This window comes from Bubalus bubalis, chromosome 3 (genome assembly GCF_019923935.1).
Source record: "Bubalus bubalis isolate 160015118507 breed Murrah chromosome 3, NDDB_SH_1, whole genome shotgun sequence".
NCBI lineage: Eukaryota > Metazoa > Chordata > Mammalia > Artiodactyla > Bovidae > Bubalus > Bubalus bubalis.
In genome coordinates, this window is record NC_059159.1 from 111,226,645 (window position 1) to 111,249,526 (window position 22,882).

The 22,882-nt window shown below is 37.2% G+C and overlaps 1 long non-coding RNA gene across 1 annotated transcript in view; it reads left to right on the plus strand.

The window, feature by feature from the left end:
- The window catches only part of LOC112583900, a 37,053-nt gene extending 15,626 nt beyond the window's left edge, over window positions 1–21,427 (plus strand). The window contains exon 3 of the long non-coding RNA XR_003108186.2: window positions 19,450–21,427. This is a non-coding gene — a long non-coding RNA (uncharacterized LOC112583900). The remainder of the gene's footprint in view (window positions 1–19,449) is intronic.
- Window positions 21,428–22,882: the final 1,455 nt, after the last annotated feature.

The following is a 22,882-nucleotide window of genomic DNA, read 5'->3' on the forward strand; positions in this document are numbered from 1 at the left end:
TTGAATCTAATCACAGTTTGCCATTTGCTACTCAGATTTGCTAGGTCAGCACCCCTTTTCCCAAACGTGGGTTTTCATCATAAGGTAAGGTGAGAGTAGGCTGAAAATAATTAATAAAAAACTCTTAATTGATGAAAAGTCATTCTCCCCTTGACACAAAGAAATTCCAGTAGTATTTGGTTTATATCCATTACTCACATGATATGAAATACAAGAGTGAAGAGTGAAAGATTCTCCCCACAGTGGCTTTGGTACATTAAGAAACCCAGAAGATACATTATCACTGGTATTTTTGAAGACTCCATTGGGTCAGTCATGGCAGCAGAGATGTAGCACTCATGCAATGCCCAGGAGGTAGGGTAACCAAGGAGAAAGGAGAGCATTCAGGCAGCAGTAGGTTGTTATTGGGAGCTTAGAGACCAAGAGTGATTGTGTCCCTGGCTCTAGGATCAGCTTTCTTTAGCTATAAATGGCTGCAGCCAGGTGCTCTCAGATGACTTTATGGACAGCAAAAGCCTGGTAAGAACCTTCACTAAAAAGAATGGATCACAAAAGGGGAAACAGATGAGACAGAATGTGAACTGGTGTTTCCAGGGCCTGAGGAGAAATTGGTTAATGGGGAAGGAGTTTTACTTTGAAGTGATGGAAATGTTTGGGAACTAGAAAAGGGTGGCGGTGGCTACACCATACGTGAATGGACTAAATTTCACTGAATTTTTCCCTTTAAAATGGTTAATTTAAAAATATAAAAAGGAAGCCAATAGAAGATTACTGACCACATGTGACAACCAAAGGACTACATCAAATAACGGATGATTCCTTGATGAGGCTGTAGACCTTGCAATATGATAAATATTAAAAGCCTGAGAAACTGTTTTTATTACCTTCAAACTGACCCAGAAATGGCTGCCCTCGGGAAATATGAGGTTCATGCCATTTAAAATATTTTGCTCCCGTGGCCTATTGTTTTAGTCTCAATTCTTATGTATTGTGACAACATAAATAATGATTAGCATGTATTGGATAACACTTCAAGAATATGCTAAAAGGATAAATTTGTGTATCTTTCGTGTGTTTTCTGATGGATAAAGAATTATTTGTCCAAGTTTCCCCTCCTTCAAAGAACAAAACAAAAGTAGGTATTAATCCAAGATCTTTTCGAAGTTGCTGTGGTTAGTTTTGAAAAGGGTTGTACAGCAACCTGAGAGTCCAGAGTTCTTTTCTCTCTGAAGTCAGACTACTATGACTTTAAAGCACTGAATAACAATTTAGAACATGGAATTTAAACATTTAGAAACAAGCGGTGTGTGAACATAGGAAATGGTTTCCCTCAGGCAATAGTATCATTTGTCCTGAGCCCAGATTTCAAAGCCTCCCTCTAAATCATTGGGGAGTGTTTCTCCCAGGATACAACTTTCCTAAACAAAAAAAAAAGCAATGGCACTTTTCTCTTCCTCATGTTCCTATATGAAGACTAGTTTTTTAAATGAGGGTCATGAACTCCATAAACACTTATAATCTCCTAACATTATCTGTGGGTGATCCAAACTGTTTTTCAAAAAAAAAAAAAAAAAAAAAGAACTTCAAAAGTCCAAAGGCCTAGAACTACTGGGAAGTTTATTGTGCATTAACTAGTTGATTTTCTAAGAGATTTTGCCTCCCAAATATGAAGTTAGATTTCCAATGCAGTTTGCAAACTGCAAAATTTCTAGAAGCACACAGCTAATGCCAAAAATTGTTTCTAGGATTTTTCAGTTCAGTTCAGTTCAGTCACTCAGTTGTGTCTGACTCTTTGTGACCCCTGCACACCAGGCCTCCCTGTCCATCACCAACTCCCAGAGTTCACCCAAACCCATGTTCATTGAGTCAGTGATGCCATCCAGCCATCTCATCCTCTGTCTTCCTCTCCTCCTCCCACCTTCAATCTCTCCCAGCACCAGGGTCTTTTCAAATGAGTCAGTTCTTCGCTTTAGGTAGCCAAAGTATTGGAGTTTCAGCATAAACAACAGTCCTTCCAATGAACACTCAGGACTTATCTCCATTAGGATGGACTGGTTGGATCTCCTTGCAGTCCAAGGGACTCTCAAGAGTCTTCTCCAACACCACAGTTCAAAAGCATCAATTCTTCAGCACTCAGCTTTCTTTATAGTCCGACTCTCACATCCATACATGACTACTGGAAAAATCATAGCCTTGACTAGATGAGCCTTTGTTGACAAGGTAATGTCTCTGGCTTTTTAATATGCTGTCTAGGTTGGTCATAACTTTCCTTCCAAGGAGTAAGCGTCTTTTAATTTCATGGCTGCAGTCACCATCCGCAGTGACTTTGGAGCCCCCCAAAATAAAGTCAGCCCCTGTTTCCATTGTTTCCCCATCTATTTCCCATGAAGTGGTGGGACCGGATGCCATGATCTTAATTTTCTGAATGTTGAGCTTTAAGCCAACTCTTTCACTCTCCTCTTTCACTTTCATCAAGAGGCTCTTTAGTTCTTTGGATTTTTAGAAATACCTATATACACATATTCCACACTGTTCCATAGAATTGCAAGTTATTCATTCCTTACCACTTGACCCCACTACAACATTACAGGGTATCAAAATTAACATTATGTCACACTTTTAATTCAACCACCATTTGAGTATGGACTGACCTTAGAGATACTTTTATGTGCATCCAAATCTGGCTATCACTGATATGTGCATGGATAAGTTCTTTTACCCCAGTCAACATACAGAAAATGACTAGTGGCAACTAGTGGCATTCTCCTTCAAGAGTGTAAATAGGAAATTCATAAAACTGAGTAAATATAGACTCAAGGACTCCAAAACCTTGGTGCTTCAAAGACTGTTTTAGGCATCTGGCTTAAAAAGGCATTTCCCCCAGTAAATCCTGTTACATTCTGAATTCATACCAATGAAGTATCCAGTAGTTGATTCCATTGCATCTGCCTGGGATTCTACACACAACCATTTTGAACTATTGGAGTTCTGTTCATGATTCAAAATCAAACTTTCAAGAAACTACATTAGCCAAAATAAAGAGTAACAATGACAGCTGAAGTTATTATGAATCTAATTCTATTCTAAGTGCTTTATAAATCTAGATTGAAAATACAACTATTTTCCCCATTGTACAGATGGAAAAACCAAGGTTTGGTGAGGTCAGAAGTATCCTCAGAGTCCTGTTGTTTTCCCAATCCTTTCCAACCTACTATCCAAATCAATTTAGTCCCAACCTCCTATGACTTGCCACCTCCTATAGAAATGTGTTAACACCTTGATCTTGCTCCCATATATACCTTTGCTCATTTTCCAGCAGCTTATACATTGAGAAAATGGCCTATTTCACTCAGCTTCGTACCAAATTGGGCTCAGAGGGGAGTGTCTTGCACATGTGTGCTGTGCTAAGTTGCTTCAGTTGTGTCTGACTCTTTGCAACCCTACGGACTGTACCCTGCCAGGCTCCCTTGTCCATGGGATTATCCAGGCAAGAATACTGGAGTGCATTGCCATGCCCTCCTCCAGGGGATCTTTCCGACCTAGGGGTTGAACCCTCATCTATTATGTCTCCTGCATTGTCAGGCAGGTTCTTTACCACTAGGACCACCTGGGAAGCTTGCCTTGCACGTAAAATATTTCATAATCATTGTAAAGTTTTGTAAATTATTGATATTGATGTTAGAGAAGTACTTAGATTTTTGTATCCATCTTCTGAACAGTTAACGATTTTTGCTTCCAGGTTACCCAAGCAATGTTTCAACTCGAGTTGCCACAGGTAAAATATTCATATTATAGTTAAAAACCAGAGTCCCCAACCAGCACTCTTGGACATCAAGACAGCTTTTAATCTTGATTTTTGGAAATAATTTATGATTGTTTAGTCTTACCTTGACAAATACATCTGTGAGTGGATACCCCCATTGTAAACTATTGTTGTAACTGCAGGAGTCATAAAAAGCAATTGAATACCCAGGCAATCTAGAAGCAAACCTCAATCTCTCACCATTTATTTTTTGCTTATTTTCATTGGGCCAGCTATACCTACAGCTGTATTTGGCCTTCTATTCCACATTTTCCACTATGCTTGCATGCTCAGTCGTGTCTGACTCTTTGCAACCCTATGGATTGTAGCCCTCCAGCCTCCTCTGTCCATGGGATTTTCCAGGAAAGAATACTGTAGTGGGTTGCCATTTCCTTCTCCAGGGGAACTTCTCAACCCAGGGGTCAAACCCACATCTCGTGCAATGGCAGGCAGGTTCTTTACCACCGTACCATGTGGGATTCCCTGCACTATACTTACTAGAGATCAAAAAGTCTGCTAGATTTAGTTTCAACTGGATATCAGATTGGCAACCACTGTCATGAACACACTTTGGACCTTGTTATCTTTCAGTTTAGCTTTGACTTTATATACATGAATCTTGTAATTCTCTTCCATGATAGAAATAAAAAATATTTTCATTGTTTCACTAAAATATATTTTAAAAATTTTACCAAGCACTCTTTTTTTTTTTTAACTTTCCCTAATATTTTGGTCCAGGGTCAGCAAAATGTTTCTGTAAGGATGAGATAGTAAGTATTTTAGGCTTAAGAGGCCATAGGTTTCTGCACAGCTATTCATCTTCACTGTTGTAGAGCAAAGCAGCTTATAGAGTATACAGAAATGGAAGGATATGACTGTGTTTTAACTTCTATGCAAAGTACATCATGAGAAATGCTGGGCTGGAAGAAGCACAAGCTGGTATCAAGATTGCCAGGAGAAATATCAATAACCTCAGATATGCAGATGACACCACCCTTATGGCAGAAAGTGAAGAGGAACTAAAAAGCCTCTTGATGAAAGTGAAAGTGGAGAGTGAAAAAGTTGGCTTAAAGCCAAGATCATGGCATCTGGTCCCATCACTTCATGGGAAATAGATGGGGAAACAGTGTCAGATTTTATTTTGGGGGGCTCCAAAATCACTGCAGATGGTGACTGCAGCCATGAAATTAAAAGACGCTTACCCCTTGGAAGGAAAGTTATGACCAACCTAGATAGCATATGAAAAAGCAGAGACATTACTTTGCCAACAAAGGTCCGTCTAGTCAAGGCTATGGTTTTTCCAGTGGTCCTGTATGGATGTGAGAGTTGGACTGTGAAGAAAGCTGAGCACTGAAGAATTGATGCTTTTGAACTGTGGTGTTGGAGAAGACTCTTGCGAGTCCCTTGGACTGCAAAGAGATCCAACCAGTCCATTCTGAAAGAGATCAGCTCTGGGATTTCTTTGGAAGGAATGACGCTAAACCTGAAACTCCAGTACTTTGGCTACCTCATGCGAAGAGTTGACTCATTGGAAAAGACTCTGATGCTGGGAGGGATTAGGGGCAGGAGGAGAAGGGGACGACAAAGGATGAGATGGCTGGATGGCATCACTGACTCGATGGACGTGAGTTTGAGTGAACTCCGGGTGTTGGTGATGGACAGGGAGGCCTGGTGTGCTGTGATTCATGGGGTCGCAAAGAGTCGGACACGACTGAGTGACTGAACTGACTGACTGACTGACTGTGTTTTAATATAATTTTATTTACAAAATAGGTCGTTGGGCTGGATTTGGTCCACAGGTCATAGTGCACTGGTGTATACTTAGTCGGTTTACTAACACTGATAGCCTGGATAATTATTTCAACTTCACCTTTACCTGTGCTCTCCTGGGCTTTAACCCCATCTATCTTGATGGGCTTTTTTTATCCTGTCTTGATCTGCTTTCCTCACTTTTGTCTAGAGACATCTTGGGGGTGGGGAACATATGCTTATTGGAGCCATTCCACAGTTTTATTTTTAATATATCTGCTTATTTCTCTGTTTGTCACTAGTTAACACTTTCCCATTCCTCCTCTAAACCTGCCATTAATCATCCTGGATAATGACAAGCTGTTCTTCAAAGGGGTTGAACCAATTTACATGTCAGTAAGCTGTGACTGAGATTCTCATTGTCCCACATCCTTGCTGATATGGCAGACTTTTGATTTTCTGCCAGTTTAGTGGTTGTGAAACAGAGCCAATGCATTCCACAGGTTCAAGGGGGTGACGCTTGTATTTAAGGGCATAAGAATGGTTCTTCCTGGAGTTGAGCAGTGGGTAATCCATGAAGGGGTTGTATATATATAACAACCCCAGAATGAAACATATCTCACTGTGATTGTCATGTAAAATTGCTTAATTATTAATGAGTTTCTTTAATGGCTAGTCACACTTCTTTATTTGTGAAGCATATATTCATGACTTTCACCCAATTTTTAAATCTTGTAGTCTGTATACTTTTTGGATATATGTGTTTTGTGGGTTATATGTGTTACATATATCACCTCTCAATTTGTAGCTTGTAGTTTTGAGGGTGTCTTTGGATGAACAGAAGTATTTTTATTTTCATGAGGTCAATTGTATCATTTTTATGGTAAATGCTTTTCCTGTTTAAGGAGTTATTCCTTGTCCTGAAGCCAGAAAAAATTCTCCTAGACTATCTTCTAAAAGTTTGACAATTTTACATTTCACACTAAAGTTTCTAACTACCTGGAATTGATTTTGTCTATGTCATTCAGTACTATTTATTGAGTAGTTCCTTTTTTGTCTTTCTTTTAATCTGTCATAAATAAAGTTTCAATACATACATTACTTCCTTTCTGTTTTCTTTGAACCAACTTAGTCTTTATCCAAATGTACAGTTTTTATTCATAGAGTATATGTTCAGTTTTCTATACTGCTTTATTTGAGAAGTTATTTTCCATATTTCCACACTGTTTTATAATATCCCTGTATCCCTGTGCCTGTATCCCTTTTGGCAGCATTTTTGGTTATCCACTCCCTATTATTGGTCAGTTAAACTTTTCTAATATATTTGATATTATAGAGAATGCTATAATGCACATTTTATATACAATACTTTTTCTTCTGCTGAATAATAACCTCAGGATATAATCTTAGAAGTAGGAATATTGAGAAAGAGTAATGATATTTTATGGTTTTTAAATACCATAAGTTGAATATTGACATCTTCGATTCCAAAAGGACAATTTCACTTTAACATTTTAATTTCCTGCCTCCTCATTATTAGCAATGCAATGGTACTTTGGCTTAGCTTCAATAGTATGTATTTGATTGCCCATGAGGCTAAATAGGTTTCCTAGAGTCTGTGTATTGTGCATGTCTCTTCATGAACAGGCCTCTTGCTCATTCTCTTTATATTGAAATCTTGGGGCTTTACATAAAAATTTGAATGTGCTCTTTATAGGTTACAGATTTAGACATATAATTTGACTTCTTTTTTAAAGTACTAACATATATTTATTTTAAGCACCTGCTCAGTCTGTTTCTTTTTTTTTTTTTTTTTCATTCCATCATATTGGACAAATCACACAAAATCCTTTTCCAGCTGCATTCTGGCACAGATGTGGCATCGTCTCTCTGAAACAACTATCACATGTACCTCTGGGACCTGGAGATTGAATTACGGCTCTGCTCAAGAGTTACCCGCAAAGACGAGCTTCAAAGATGAGGGCTTAAGTTTCTATCCCATTTAAAGCAGTGGCAGGCACAGAAGCAGAGCACAGTGAGTCATCCTCATCCTTTCCAGCGCTCAGCTTAGCTGGCAGGGCACATCTGACAGTGCCCAGCTTTTAGATGAAGGAAATCAACTGCCATGTTGCGTAATTACGCTAAGCTTGGAACTTGACTCCTGGAGTATCGAGGAGGAGATGCACACAATAGCCTCTGTTTCTTCACATTGGCTATTCACCAGGGTGCAATAAACTGTATACATTTCCTTGGACTGAACCCCAAGGAAAACTAAAGTATATCCTGCTTCTTCAATCATTCTGTTTAGTGAAGAATGGGACCTTTCACTTGCCTAGAAGTTATGGTGGAGAGTGTTTCATGGATAAGATATCATCTGTCACTCTTCTTTCCTCCTCTCCCCTTCCTCCCTCACATATCTAATAAGTATCCATTCAGGATTCATATATTTTGATATACCCCCTCTTCTTTAGTTCCATTGTCTTAGTTCAGGCCCTTATCATCACTCATGTATATTATTTTAATTCCTATAAGTGCATCTCTCTTCTTCCACTCTTATCTGACTTTTATTCTCTACGTTAGTAAGAACACTTTCAGCTACAAATCCAGAAACCAAATTCAAACTATGCTTATGAAATAAAAAAAATATTTTATTAAATAAGAAATACTAAAGAAGAGAGTTGGCCTCAAGCATAGTTAGAGACAGGTATTCAAATATGCTATCAGAAATCTGTTTCTCTTTCTATCCCCCAGCTCTACTTTTTTCACTGATGGCTTCCTTGGTCAGGTTCTGTTCACACAGTGGTGACAAAGATAGCCAAGGAACCACAGGCTTACATGAATGAGCCCTTTGGATAGAAAATGCAGAGAAAAAGCATTATGACCACTAGTATAGATGTGGTCATACCTACCCCCAAAGATTTACATTAAGCTATCTTGGGCCAGGGTCCACTCCTAGGCCAGTCTGATTAGCAAGCTTGTGCCATGTGCCCAACCTCATGGTAGAGAGATAGAGACCCTTGTTTGGTGGAGAGGTGGAGACCTGCATTTGCCACCCCACCAGAATCACGAAGAATGAGGAAAGTACAATATTTGAAACCAAGGGTGGTGGAGTCAACTGAAAATTGATAGATGTTCATTAAATATGGCCACCAGAATTATCTTGTTAAAATAAAGGTATAATTATGTCTCTAGCTCCCTGCTCAAAAAATTCTTCAAAGGCTTCCAGTTTCTCATGAGATAAAGTGCAGCCTTTTTGTCTGGCATCTAGGTACACCAAACTAAAGATTCAGTCTACCTTCCTTGTCATCTTCCATATACCCCTAACATATTTCGAGTTCTAAATCATCCATGCCATATAAATTGTCATTGCCTTAATAGTCTTAACAGATTTTAATCTTTTAAGTTTCTATCATTTATAATGTTGTACCATCTACCATGAAAGTCTTAATTTCTCTTCTCTGAACAGCTTAAATGTTACCTATAATTTCCAGCTTCAGTTTCACCTGTTCAGGTCTTTCTAGGCTCCATCAGTCTGTTGCTAACCCTGCTATTGTTATAACACCTTGCACTGATCTTAACCATATTGCCTTATGGTTGTGATTATGTATCTGTTTTCTATCCTAGTCTTTGAGCAGCTTGAGGACAAGAACCATTTCTTAATTGTCTTTACTCTCTTCACTACATCCAGTCCTACAGCTCCTAGCAAATGTCCAAATAAATACATGCAATGAGGTCCCTGATTTTTGTGTTAAAGATTATTGAAAGTATGATGTTTCCAACCACGTGAATCTAGTCCCTCAAATAATAATTTGTGCTCAGGGAACTCATCTGACAATGTAGCTCAAAAGACTGGCAGAAGCCTGTTGGCACAGTAACTTATTTGCAAGTCAGAAGACTTTCTGTGGTTTGGAAACATTTCCAAAGAGTGGAGTGAAATGTTATATAACAATCCAAGAGATTATAGGCCTAAATAATTTCAGTATATTAAAACTTTTTCCTTCTGCACTTGGATCCCCTGGCTACTAATCCAATACTCTATATTTCAAGCTGCTGATAAGGGAAATGTTGTTTTAAGACTCACACCTTTTAGACAGAATAGGGTATTATATGTTCATGAAATAATATGCTTTAAATAACATTCTCATTTCTTTTTTTTTTTTTTTTCTTTTAGCCACGCCACACATTATGTGGGATCTTAGGTCCCTGATTAGCAGATTGAAGCCATTCTCCATGCAGGGGACTGGGCCACCAGGGAAGTCCAACATTCTGATTTCTTTCAAGATGTTAGTGACAAATTAATTGTTAGAGAACAGAAGTCAACCGTTTTAGCAAGACTTGAGTTACTAACATCAAGCAATTCAGAAATGTTTTACAATGTGGCCTCTTTCTCAGAGCAAGCCCCCCAACTTGCTCTCTCCAAAGAGGTGAATACCTCCATTAAGGGTACAAAATTCATCAAATTCTAAGAGGCACTGTTTACATACAAAACAATGTGCTGCTGTTGTTCATTCACTAACCTGTGTTACTCAACACATGACCAGTTCTGCAACCCCATGGACTGCGGCGCACCAGGCCTCCCTGTCTCTCACCATCTCCTGGAGTTCACCCAAGTTTATGTCCTTTGAATCAGTGATATTATCCAACCATCTCATCCTCTGCCACCTTCTTCTCCTTTGCCAGCATCAGGATCTTTTCCAATGAGTCAACTGTTCGCATACAGTGTTTGCATACAAAACAATGTAGTCCCCTGGAATTCACTGTGTTTACCAGGTTCTGGAGTATAGAAGTTAAGTGTGAATTCTAGTTCTGATGCAAACAGCAACACCTACCACAAAAGTACTCTTGAGGTTACCGCCACAGCAACCAAATATAAACAAGATCTTAGGTGTACACTCAGGGTGTGTGCTTTTTCACAAAAGACTGTATACAAGGTTATGAGAATGCTAAGGGGGAAGATAAAGCTACAGGTTACATAACAGCAAGTGTGGAAATTAGTTTACACTCCTTAGCAGCACCAAATAATGCTGACTTATTGTGCAAGAAATTAAAGGTCAAACTTTAACACATAGATTAAATCCAGGGAAAACTGCATTTTTATCAGGTTAAAGAAGTGGTCTTTGTCAACAGATGTTGTATAAGTCATGTGTCCATTTGGGGCTTTTATTTAGCATATTAAGTTATCCATCAAGATAGATAAATTTAGAAACCTAAAGACCCACTTTATGGTGCTATCTATCAGAAATGTCACTGTTAAGATGTGTTCTCTACGACAGAATCTTTCTTTAATTATATTTGTATGTATCTAATCAAGTGGGTGTATCCTTCCAAAAGCTTTGTACATATAAGGCCTTAAGACAGGAAAGTGCCTTAGAAAGCATTTCATGTTACCATTTTATTTTGCCAGTTAGTGCAGTAAAGAACTATTTGCTAGGTACCATCGACTACCTGTGAAAGTACTGAGTACCAATTATTTGGGCCAAGTGGGATCCCAGGAATGATTTGCCGTTGAACCTAGTCCCCTTGCAGTGATAATTACCAGGATTATTGAGCAGTTTTCAGAGTTTTCTTGTTTCTCAATTACAACTTTAAGTTTTCTACAGTATTTTTATAATTTTCAGGAATGTGGAACAAATAGCAACTTGGTGGAGGATGAGATAGTCTACAGGGACCCAAAATGCGTACAATATTTGATGCCTATACTTTAGGGGTCTACTCTGAACTATAGATTACTGCTTTCTTTTCTTTACTTTTTCTTCCTCACTTCACTGGAAAGACATTTTGCCCATTTTCTTCTGCTTCATATCCTCAGTTAATCTGAAAGAAGATTCTGATCTCCATTTTTGGCTCTTTAATGACTAGATTTCTTGATATAGTTTCAAATGATAGTTCTGTGATCTTGCACTGAAGCCTGCTACTCACAGAGGGAGTTATTGTGTGTGCTGGAGTTTGGGGGAAAGTGTGCTTTGAATAACTTTACCTCTGTTCTGTGTACTGCTCAGATCTTTATCTTATGTCCCTTAGTATTCTGTAAGCCTGTTTCAGCTGTTGCCAGCATTACTTCCTGAGAGCTTAAACACATTTAGAGAGATTTGTTGATGAATAATGGAGAGTGTCATTCATTCATCTTTCAGTTCTTTGTGATAAACAATTGATTTCCCTAATAGTTAACATGTTTTGAAAAGGCTTATACTAAGATTATAATGTAGGATTAAGGGAATGCCATCTCTCTAAAACAGAATCCAGAACCTGAAAAGATTTTTTTTACAGGAAGCAAAGCCTCCATAGAGATGTTCATTTTGAACCAAATGACTCCAGATTTGTTCTCTCAAGTTTCCACTTTCCTGTTGTGCTGGTTTTTTCTTATAATATATGTTCGTCTCAGCACAACAAAGCCAGGCTAGATTTTCAGAGTTTTACTAAGCACATAGAAAGAGCAAAGTGAAAGTGGAGTCACTCAGTCGTGTCTGACTCTCTACAACCCCATGGACTGTAGCCTACCAGGCTCCTCCATCCATGGGATTTTCTAGGCAAGAGTACTGGAGTGGGTTGCCATTTCCTTCTCCAGGGGATCTTCCCAATCCAGGGATCGAACCCAGATCTGCCTCATTGCAGGCAGACATTTTACCATCTGAGCCACCAGGCAATCCCAGAAAGAGCAAAAGAGAAATAATTACAGAAAGCCTAAGATTTGTTTTCTTCAGGGGAAAGATAATGTGGATCTCTTTTAAGACCAGGAATTTGCCTTATTTCTTTAAATTCCTGACACCTAATCCAGTCTTGATGCATAGGAATTGTTTTATACATCTTAAATGAATGAGTACATGAGTGACTAAAATACTAGCTAATCTGGACAACAAAGAACACATGGCTATCATTCAAGTAGATTCTATAGTCTGAAGTTTCAAAATCCGGCTCTAACCGACTAGACTGATTTCATAATCCCCTTGCTTCAGTTCCTTCTTTCCTTGGTCTGACCGCTGCTCACGTGGAAATCACCATCCTAAAACTTCAGCTTTACAAATGTTCCTTGGTAATCTGGGCCAAGTCATGCCAAGGAGAGGCCACAGATCCCCTTCTGCTACTCAGTGAAGGTCCAGGCTCTTGAACAGATGGTTGACACCTGGGATGTCTTCATTCCCTCCAAGTCATGTTCCATGGCACAGGCAGAATTTTCTTTCCTAAAGAACTTATTGTTTACTTATTTTAAATTAATTGATCAACTAATTAATTTTTATTTTTGACTGTGCTGGGTCTTTGTTGCTGTGCACTGGCTTTCTCTAGTTGGGTCAAGTAGGGGCTACTCTAGTTGAGGTTCTCGGACACCTCTTGCTGCAGAGCACAGGCTCTAGGGCACTTAGGCTTCAGTAGTTGTGGCGCATGGATTTAGTTGCCTAAGGCATGTGGGATTTTCCCAAACCAGGGATAGAACTAGTGTCCCCTGCATTTCAGTGGGGGATTCTTAATCACTGGACCACCAGGGAAGCCCAGATTTTTCTCCTAAAATACCAGAAAGAGAGACTAGAATGATTTACCAGGGGTTTGTGGGGGGGTGGGGAAAAGGGGAGATGTTTGTCAAAGAGTACAAACTTCCTGTTATATAGATGAATAATTTCTGAGGACCTAATGTACAGCATGATGACTACAGTTAATAATATTGTATACTTTAAAGTTGCTAAAAGAGTTGATCTTAAATGCTCTCACCACAAGAAAGAAATGGCCATTATATGATGTGATGGAAGTGTTAGCTAACACTGCCATAGTCATTTTGCAGTATATTCGTGTATCAAATGAATGTCATATAACTTAAATTTACACAATGTTATATGTTAATTATATTTTAATAAAGCTGGAAAAAATGGGGGGATGTTTCTTTTCATAGGTACAGTCATTTGAGGTCACTGCTTTTGTGTGGAGAAAGATCCGATTTAACAATAATTTTCATCAGACTATATATAGTGAGAAAATTAATTAAAATACCATATAATTATTATTTGTTACCCTTAATTAAATGTTAATTGAGCACAAAGTAAAATAAGATAGAAGAGGATAACTCTTTTTCTTTGCTAAAAACTCTTAAAGGGTTTCAAAATCCCAAAATTATGTACAGGGCTTACAAATCATTTTTAAATGGCTTAAAATTTTTAGTATGGTTTGAAACAGTATTTTTCAAATGACAAATCAAATGATAAGTCAAATTAATTGTCCAACTGAAATGTAAATGATATCAATTTAGTGGGTTTAAAATGAGCGTTTTTACTACTGAGTCCAAGCTCATAGAGCCTCGCAATAGGCCAATAAATCGGGAAATGAGGTGTTGGGGCAAGGAACAGAGACTTTATTCAGAAAGCCAGCAGACTGAAAAGATGATGGATTAGTGTCCCAAAGAACCATCAAAACTGAGTTAGAATTCATGCTTCTTTTATGCTAAAAGGGAAGGGGATATGGCTGGTTGTAGCAAACTACTTGGTGTTGGCCAAACCCCTTGGGACTAATCGAATCCTTTGTTCTTACAGCTGTCTACTTAGGTCCAGTCATGATGTTCCTCTAAACTTTTAACAAGACAAATGCTATTCTCTTCTGCGATTTTTTAAATCTTTGTATGAATGAAAAGTGTTATACCTTTAAAGGTCAAGCTGGGGAGGCAGGGCCTTGAGACTGGGCTATCATGTTTGTTTCAGGCAATAGTCAACATTCTTTTATAAAGGTGCAGAGCCAGTCAATAGAACCCAAAGGTTAGAACTAAAAGAATAGATCCAGTATGGTGTCAGATTTGTTCTCTGTGACATTTTTAAAAATAGAATTCGGTAGAAAATAATATATTAGAGTGTACTTCATGTGGTAAGGGTCAGTATTATTTCAAGAATTTTTTTCCCTTATCACTATATGATATAAAACATTATATTCCATACTGTATTAAATATATAAAAATATCATATCACATAATTAGCTCAATAAGTATTTGCTGGGAAAAAAATGAAAGTTGCTAAAAGAAATCATCCCTGTGAATAACAGTCATGGGGATAGGTATCCTAATAGTAGACTCTTGAAGCAGCATAACCAAGTCAAAGACCTACTTTTAAAATGAATTCCAGGGCTCTGTTGTCACTAGCAGGGTGCTCTTCTCAGATATCTTTCCACAAGTGGCTGTCATGGCATGGTTGGATAATGAATGCTTTAGGTCCATCAGTCTCACAGAGAGAGTGTTTAATAGAGTCCTCATTAAAATTATGATTTCTTAGGAATAGTTTCAAGTTCAGGCCCAAGTTCAGAATCACAAGTCCTTTTCAATTTTTACTCCCTATGTGCTTCATAGTGATGTAATAGAGGAGGTACTGTTATGCATCTTTCCCCCAGGCGCCTATATGATGTAAGAAGATTCATCAGCCTAATTTTTGCTGTATATTTGAAAAGACTGTGAACCATAAATTATATTGCCTGAGCCTGTTCTGAACCAAGTCATTCTAGTAAGAGAAAAAGGTCTTGAGAGAAAAAATAATTCGGCAATAATTTAGATATCTTGTGCAGGTAAGGAAATGGCAGAATAGACTACCTGGGTTAATATATCACAGGAGTTACCAAGTAATCAAACAACTGTGAAAACTAGTCAATGATTACTTTAAGAATTACTCTCAAAATCTTTCCAGAAAAGGATTAATTTGAATATATGTACCTTCTAGAGTCCGTAGGGTTGCAAAGAGTCAGACATGACTGAAGCAACTTAGCACACACATGCATATCTTTTCAGGTGGCACATTGGTAAAGATTCCACCTGCCAATGCAGGAGTCACGGGTTAGATCTATGGCTCAGGAAGATCCCCTGGAGTAGGAAATGGTAACCCACTCTAGTATTCTTGCTTGGAAAATTCACAGACAGAGGATTCTGGGAGGGTTATAATCCATGGAGTCACAAAGAGTCAAACACAGCCAAGTGACTGAGCACACATGCACCTACTAGGGAATACAAATTATGTATCAAATTCCCATGCATTTGTGAAATCTTGGGTAATTATTGACAGTGTGAAGCAAAAACAAAAAAAAGAAAGAAACAGGTTAATAAACTAAAATATCCTCCACAGAAGTCAATGATTATAACAGGTAATCCAAATGTAATGATACTGCTTGCAAATAACTTTTAAATTTTTCTTCAGAAGCTTACAATGTATTGAAAGTGAAAGTGTTAATTGTTCAGTCGTGTCTGACTCTTTGAGACCCCATAGACTGTAGCCCACCAAGCTCCTCTGTCCATGGACTTCTCCAGGCAAGAATACTGGAGTGGTTTGCCATTTCCTCCTCCAGGGGATCTTCCCGACTCAGGGAGCCGAACCTGGGTCTCCTGCACTGCCATCTGAACCACTGGGGAAACTGACAATGTATTAATCACTCCAACTTGGAAAATCCTAAAGTAGAACTGAGATACACTTTACAATCTAGTAATCGCTCCAGTTGAGGATATCTTTGCAAAAAAACTGAGACGCTGGATTAAGTGAAGAGAGCCTTGATTTGACATGGGAGTCCAGGGACCCTGTGCAGCCCTTCCAAAATCAGCATTGGGAGCCTGAACAGGAGCAGGCCCCTGGGCTCTCAAGTCCTCTGTGTCTCCAGCTGGGAAACAATGCTTTGGACTAGATAGGCCTGCGTTTCAGTTTTCATAATGCATAGTTCTCTGTGCACTTTATACTCCAAAGCTGCTCATGAAGGTACTTATTTGCTATAGATGATAATAATCTGACTCATATTACATGTCTAAAATAAAATAAAATTTAAAAAATAAAAATAAATAAATCTCAAAAAAAAATAAAAAAAAATAAAGAGAACAAATTAAACATTAACTTGAGTTTTCCTTGCTTATAAAAAGTATTTTGTATGCAAGTGTTTAAGGAATGACTGACGAAGTTTTCTCTATTAGATATAATGTAAATAGGTAAATAGATCCTCAGCCTCCTAACAGATTCTAGATTGCTGAAGTCCTTAATCTTCAACTTGCATTACTGAAAACAATTGGTGTTTAAGCAACTTTCATCTTTCCCTGAAGCAATCTTGGATTCAAAGTCAAGATTCAGATAGCCTCTTGGTTTTTACATAATTGATACATACATAGTAAATATGTAGATATATATTTTTTCAATTAAATGTCACATTAAAGACATTGCATTTTAAGGCAGGTAAAGAGGAGGACCAATTCCATAAATGTGGTAGAATATGATAATAAAGAATAATTGCTTAACGGTGAAACACTTTCTCTTGTGTAACACTGGGAAAGGCCAAGTCCAAAGTGCTTGGTCATTATATGATGATTGGGATTAAACTAGTTTGAAGCTAAAGTTCATAGTTAAGATAAAAGTTACTCTTTAAAAGACTTCCTCCCCCACACCCCAACATCCTGGGGTTGAATACTCAGAGATAGGATATCACTGGTGTGATTGATATTTCTAAAGATAGCTTTCTGCTCTTAAGAGAAAGCTAAAGATATGTGCAGACATTTTCTAGAAAAATGATTTGATTGTTTTCCTCTATTTAGACTACATGATACAAGGGGAGATTATTTTAAATAGTACTTCATCAGATAGTTATTGAGGATCTACAATATTCCAGAGACTATGCTTATTTATAAAGGCAAAAAATGCAGGAAAATGTCCACTCAGGGGACTGGCAAAATACTAGACAAATAATGGCCAGTAAATGTTCTTGACTTTTAAGGCACTGGTGTGTTTGGTAGGAAGCAATTAGACCTAATGAACTTAGTGATTTGTTGCATATAATTATGAAATTGTTCTCTAAGTTTTGTTTCCATAATAATCTCTCTTCCATCTCTCTGTTTGATTAACTACTACTTCAGGTCTTGGTATTACTAGGTCTGTATTCTGGGAAAACTTTCCCCATCCTTAAGACTACCTGAGCTCTTACACACACAATGCCTTTTAACCATATTTAACCATAGAATGTACCACACTAGGGTGTCTATGACTCTCTCAGATCCACTTGGATGTGACATGGCTGTGTTTTGCTTACACTGTGCCCCAGACACTAGTGCAACACATGGCTTAAAGTTGGTATATTCAATGAGTAATTATTAATTACATAAATAAATATTTATCTTGATCCTGGGAAGAGGGGTAGTGATGTAAGAAACCATTCCTTTTTTATACTAGGCACATAATAGATTTTTTTTTAATTATTATGAAGACAGCTCACTAAATTCAGAAGCCTAAAGTTTGCCAAGAGACCTGTGGGCAGCAAATTACTGAATGATTTAGAATCTCCCAGGTAGCATCAGAAGTGTGGAGAGATTGGTCCCCATGAGGAGCAGGACTATAAAAAGTAACTGCTTCCATTTTTAGATACCTCGCTTGAGACCAGCATATTGCCAGGTACATGCTGCCTCTTGCTTTGCAGCCTGGGATAGAATTACACCCTCTGCATTGCATTTCATTCCCTTGATTATTTACATAATCCCTCTGGCTGTGCCTATCAATTTACAGACCAAAAGGAATTCCATCATAAGCACGCTAAGTCATACACTTGGCTGCATCATACAAATGTGTTTTACCTGGATTACATTTGGCAGTGCAAGCCCCTGAGTGATGATAATTTCATTGTGTATAACACCAAGTCTCCCTTGAGAGGGTGGGTGGGAATATCTGAGGTGTAGGGGAACCAAACCTGTTAATAATCACCCCTGATAACTTGTCTTCTTTCCACAACTCCTAATTTTACCACACAGTGTATTTAAAGCTGTATTACAATGAAAACAAAACAGAACCCCATTTGAAAACTTCATGCTCATACCAAACTGTGATCATTTGTGAAAGATTAACTTTGAGAGGAAAGATGACTCATTTTTCTCCAAAATAATGGAGTTTGTTAAATCCCTAAGTATTTTGAAGGGTAAGATGGACCACCATGTTAACATTTTAAAATACGTAAAATGCAAATACATGGATATTACCAGAAGTAAATTGAAAAAAAAAAAAAAAAAAAGCTGTTTTATGAGTAGAGGGATGCAGAGTAAATCTTAGCTGCAAACAGTAAAAGAATTATGATGATGCCCATAGTTCATTTATGTGTTTACAAATAGTTCTAAAGCATAGAATGTCTGAAAGTACCAAGAGAACTGAATACCATTTTCCTGGTGTGTTTTAGTGGATTTTCTGATACCAAGATGAAGAAAAGAAAGGTGTTTGAGCACATGAATGTGGTTTAATACATCAGTGTTGTCCTGCAAGAGATTCACTTCTCAAACAGATGCGTCGAAGCAGACTTCACAAAGATTTTGTTAAGCACTTTGAAATATTCAAGTTTCCCCTTATATGAGCATTTTTCTAGAAACAGTTGAATTTGATCAGAGAGCCATTATCTCCAATAGGATTGTCAAAGTAGAGTAATATTTAATAAAAATAGTCATTATTCATTATATTTTCACTTATTTTTGCAGTATTAAAATATAAAAACCTGTGCTGTAATTAATTCCTTCAATTAAAGTCCTGGAATAGTTCTGTTTCAAAAATATCTGAATCATCCTTAAATACAAGTACAAGAAGAACCTGATGTTTGTACATGCATAGAGTCTTGGGCAAGTGGATCTGAACTGGGGTAGGAGCACAGGCTTTCTCGGTTCTTCTACCACAGGTTCTTCTACCATGGGCTATGTGACTTTGGACTATTGTGTATTGCCTTTCACTATTCCAATGGTCCTCAAAATTCAGAATCACTTGGAGGATTTGTCAAAACACAAGTTGGTGTGTCTGACCCCCTGAGCTTCTAAGTTAGTAGGTTGGGGTGAGGCCCAAGAATTTGCATTTCCTACCGAGTTCCCAGGTATTTGTTACTCTTCTAGCAGGGCACAGGCTGCAAGGACCACTGTAATGCACACATCTCCTAATCTGTTTCTCTTTACTTAGGAGGGAAGCATGGGTGAACAATGAAATGCAGCATGGCAGAGCATGGGATGGTCTTGAATGACACTGCAAGAGTGGTGTGCTTTAATGGGCATGGAGGCAGGAAAGGAAGGAGAAAGAAGCACACATTTGTATCCAGCTCCCAATAGTTTCAGTCTCTTGGTTTCATCAGCAAAGAGACAAGCCTAGCATTGTAAGCAAAGAACCCAAAGTAGTTTAGGGCAAAAATAAAGAATGTTTCACAAAATTTCAAATATTGCTGTGTTCTCCAGCTCTCCATCTTTGCCCTTGCCTGTACTATATCCTGAGGCTCAAAAATCCAAAATGATACATAAATATAAATGGGTGAAACTGACCAGCAGCCATTCTACTGGTAGAAATAGATAGATCTTTCCTTACATACAAAGTGACAACTCTCAACAGCTTTATGTTCAGAAAAGAACAACAAGGCTGGATGTATTTCTTAAGACTATAAACAAATATTATGTTTTAACTAGAATATTTTTTACACTTCAACAGAAGTGGACATGTTCTTTGTGATGCATGTGAATAAATATTGACATTTATATGGCTAAATATGGCATTAGACATTGATGAAAAACATTTTCCAGTAGGAACACCAAAATACAAAAAAGATTTAGTTAATTCATAAATTTGCAAAGACGTAGTTTCCTTTTATATGCTGGAACTCAAATTCCACAGTAACTATTTATATTAAAATAAAAATATGTAAAACAGTATGGTTTTCTATACGCTAACTGTTGTATTACTTATTACAACCTGCGTTATACACAATACAATGTCAGTGTAAAAACTGTCAGGTGTATTAACAGACTATCTGCAATGAGATTTGTCTTGTAAAAGCTAGTTTCCTTTAAAGAGATGAGGCTGCATGCTTTTCTTATTTGTGCATCGTTCTCTGCATAGAACACTGCTTTATCACTGCAATTCATTGCCTCTTCATGGAGTTACTAGAAGATTCAGCATATTTATAGTAGCATGAATTACATTGCTGAAATAAATCTTACAATGCTTCCCTACTCAGAGGACTTCATGAAGAGGAATATAACAAGACAATTGCTTTCTCTGAAATAAATTCCATGAGCAGTCTTTTTAATTTTCAATAGAAGCAAGAACAATTTGTGAACCTAGAACCAGTTTGTGTCATTTACCAGTAAAAGTCATTTGAGTTCATACCAAGTCAAGTCCAGATACAAAGTTGTTTATACAACTGAGTAGATTTTGCAAACTGAAAAGATTCAGTAAAGGATAAAATTTTAATGATTAATTGCTCCCAATATTTTGGACACTTTCTCACTGACTGGTTTTGGGTGGTATACCATATAAAACAATGAAGGGTTGCTGTATGATTTTTTTAATATGTAATTTTAAGACAATGTAACCATTTTTGAGGAAAATGATTTTATGCGATTGTCTATTATAAAATTTCCATCTTTTTCATCTTATCAAAATGTCATACAAAAGAAAATTAATTCAAGATGTTTTTAGAAATCGGAGGTATAGATATTTTCAATAAATAGAATTATGGAAAATGAAAATATTTAATTTCTGAAATGTTTATCAAGTGTTCACATATATTACACATATATACTTTACAATGGACATAATGAAAACTTCCAAGGTCAGTTAAGCAGAAACATATAAAAAGTCAGAATGATATTTAGTCATTTACTTGGAGAGGGGAAGGTTATTACATTCAAATTTGCTTTCCTGTAGAGAACATCTATTCAGAATTTTCATCTCATTACTTGATGGTGACTACAGTTGTACAGAATAATAGAATAGAATAAATCCTCAAGAATCTTTTCTCCATCAAAATAATAAAGCTTATCTCTAAAAAGTGGACATTCTGTAGAACATATACTACTACTACTACTAAGTCACTTCAGTCGTGTCCGACTCTGTGCGACCCCATAGACGGCAGCCCACCAGGCTCCCCGGTCCCTGGGATTCTCCAGGCAAGAACACTGGAGTGGGTTGCCATTACCTTCTCCAATGCAGGAAAGTGAAAAGTGAAAGTGAAGTCGCTCAGTCGTGTCCGACTCTTAGCAACCCCATGGACTGCAGCCTACCAGGCTCCTCCATCCATGGGATTTTCCAGGCAAGAGTACTGGAGTGGGGTGCCATTGCCTTCTCGCTACAGCATATAAGAAGTATATAAAAGTAGAAAAAATTGTGCAATAAAACTTTGAGTAAACATTAATTTTTTAATGCCTGGTAGGTCTTAACAATTCTTGCATTATCCCAGGGACTAGGGTTGTGAGTAGTTGAGTGTCAACACAGAATTTTGTTCATAATTTCATTTTCCAAGTTGCAACTTAAAAAAATAGTAATATAAAGCATCAAACACATTCTCTAACTCCTTCTGTATTGAAAGGTTATTCTAACAAAGAAATAAATTGAGTTTTCCTTTTCCTTTCTTGAAAGTAAATAATACAAAGTTCAATCAAGTTAGAAGATCATAGGAGGAGATACTAGTTTTTATGAGGTAACATTTGAGTTAATTTTTAAACAGAAAATTATGAATATGACTATCACAAATATAAAGTCATTTTATGAAGAAAGATGACAATCAACAGCATTAGTTAATAAGTATAGGAAATTAATATTTCAATGAAGTAGACATTACTCTGCAAAATCTTTTATATATACCTATGTATTTTGTTAAAATATTACTTTCTGGAATTTGGTTAATAGTTTATGTCTTTGAGTATTATTTAAAAAATTGTTACATTTTTTGGTGCCATATATTAAAAAAATTTCAAAGCATGTCTGATGATTATTAATAATACAATGTGAAAAATAAAGGAGAAGAACAAAAATAATAAATTTTCTATTTTTTATATGTTAGATTAATAATATTTTGGATATATTGGGTTATATAAAATATAATACTGAAAATTTTTAGATTTACTTGTTTTAGTATTTTTAATGTGACTTCTAGGCAACTGTAAGTGACAAATAAAGCTTGAATATATTTTCACTGTTATAGCAATAGACATTAAAGCTTAAGTTTTGCACTTCAGGAAATTTGTGGCCATTATTACTACACCTATTTTAGAGCATATTCATCCCATATAGCCACAGTTAATCTAACCACATGGGACATAAGTTTTTACTTGGTTGTGAGACCATGTGAGTTGTTAGCATATTCAATTGATATTTTAGTGGAAACCTGAGTTTTTAAATTAAAGCGTATTTGCTGAGTCACAGTGTATAGTTATAAAGGTTGTGTACAACACAAGTGTGCCTAAGTTAACCCAACCTGTACTCCACTTACCAGTCATTGTCCTGGCAAGGGTATTCTTTTATCTGGAGGATGAGGTTCTTTTTTTCTAATTGGCACAAAAACAGCATACGGGCTAGCTAATTCTGCATATTTCCATCAAGGTGTAATATTGCAATATTATAAAAA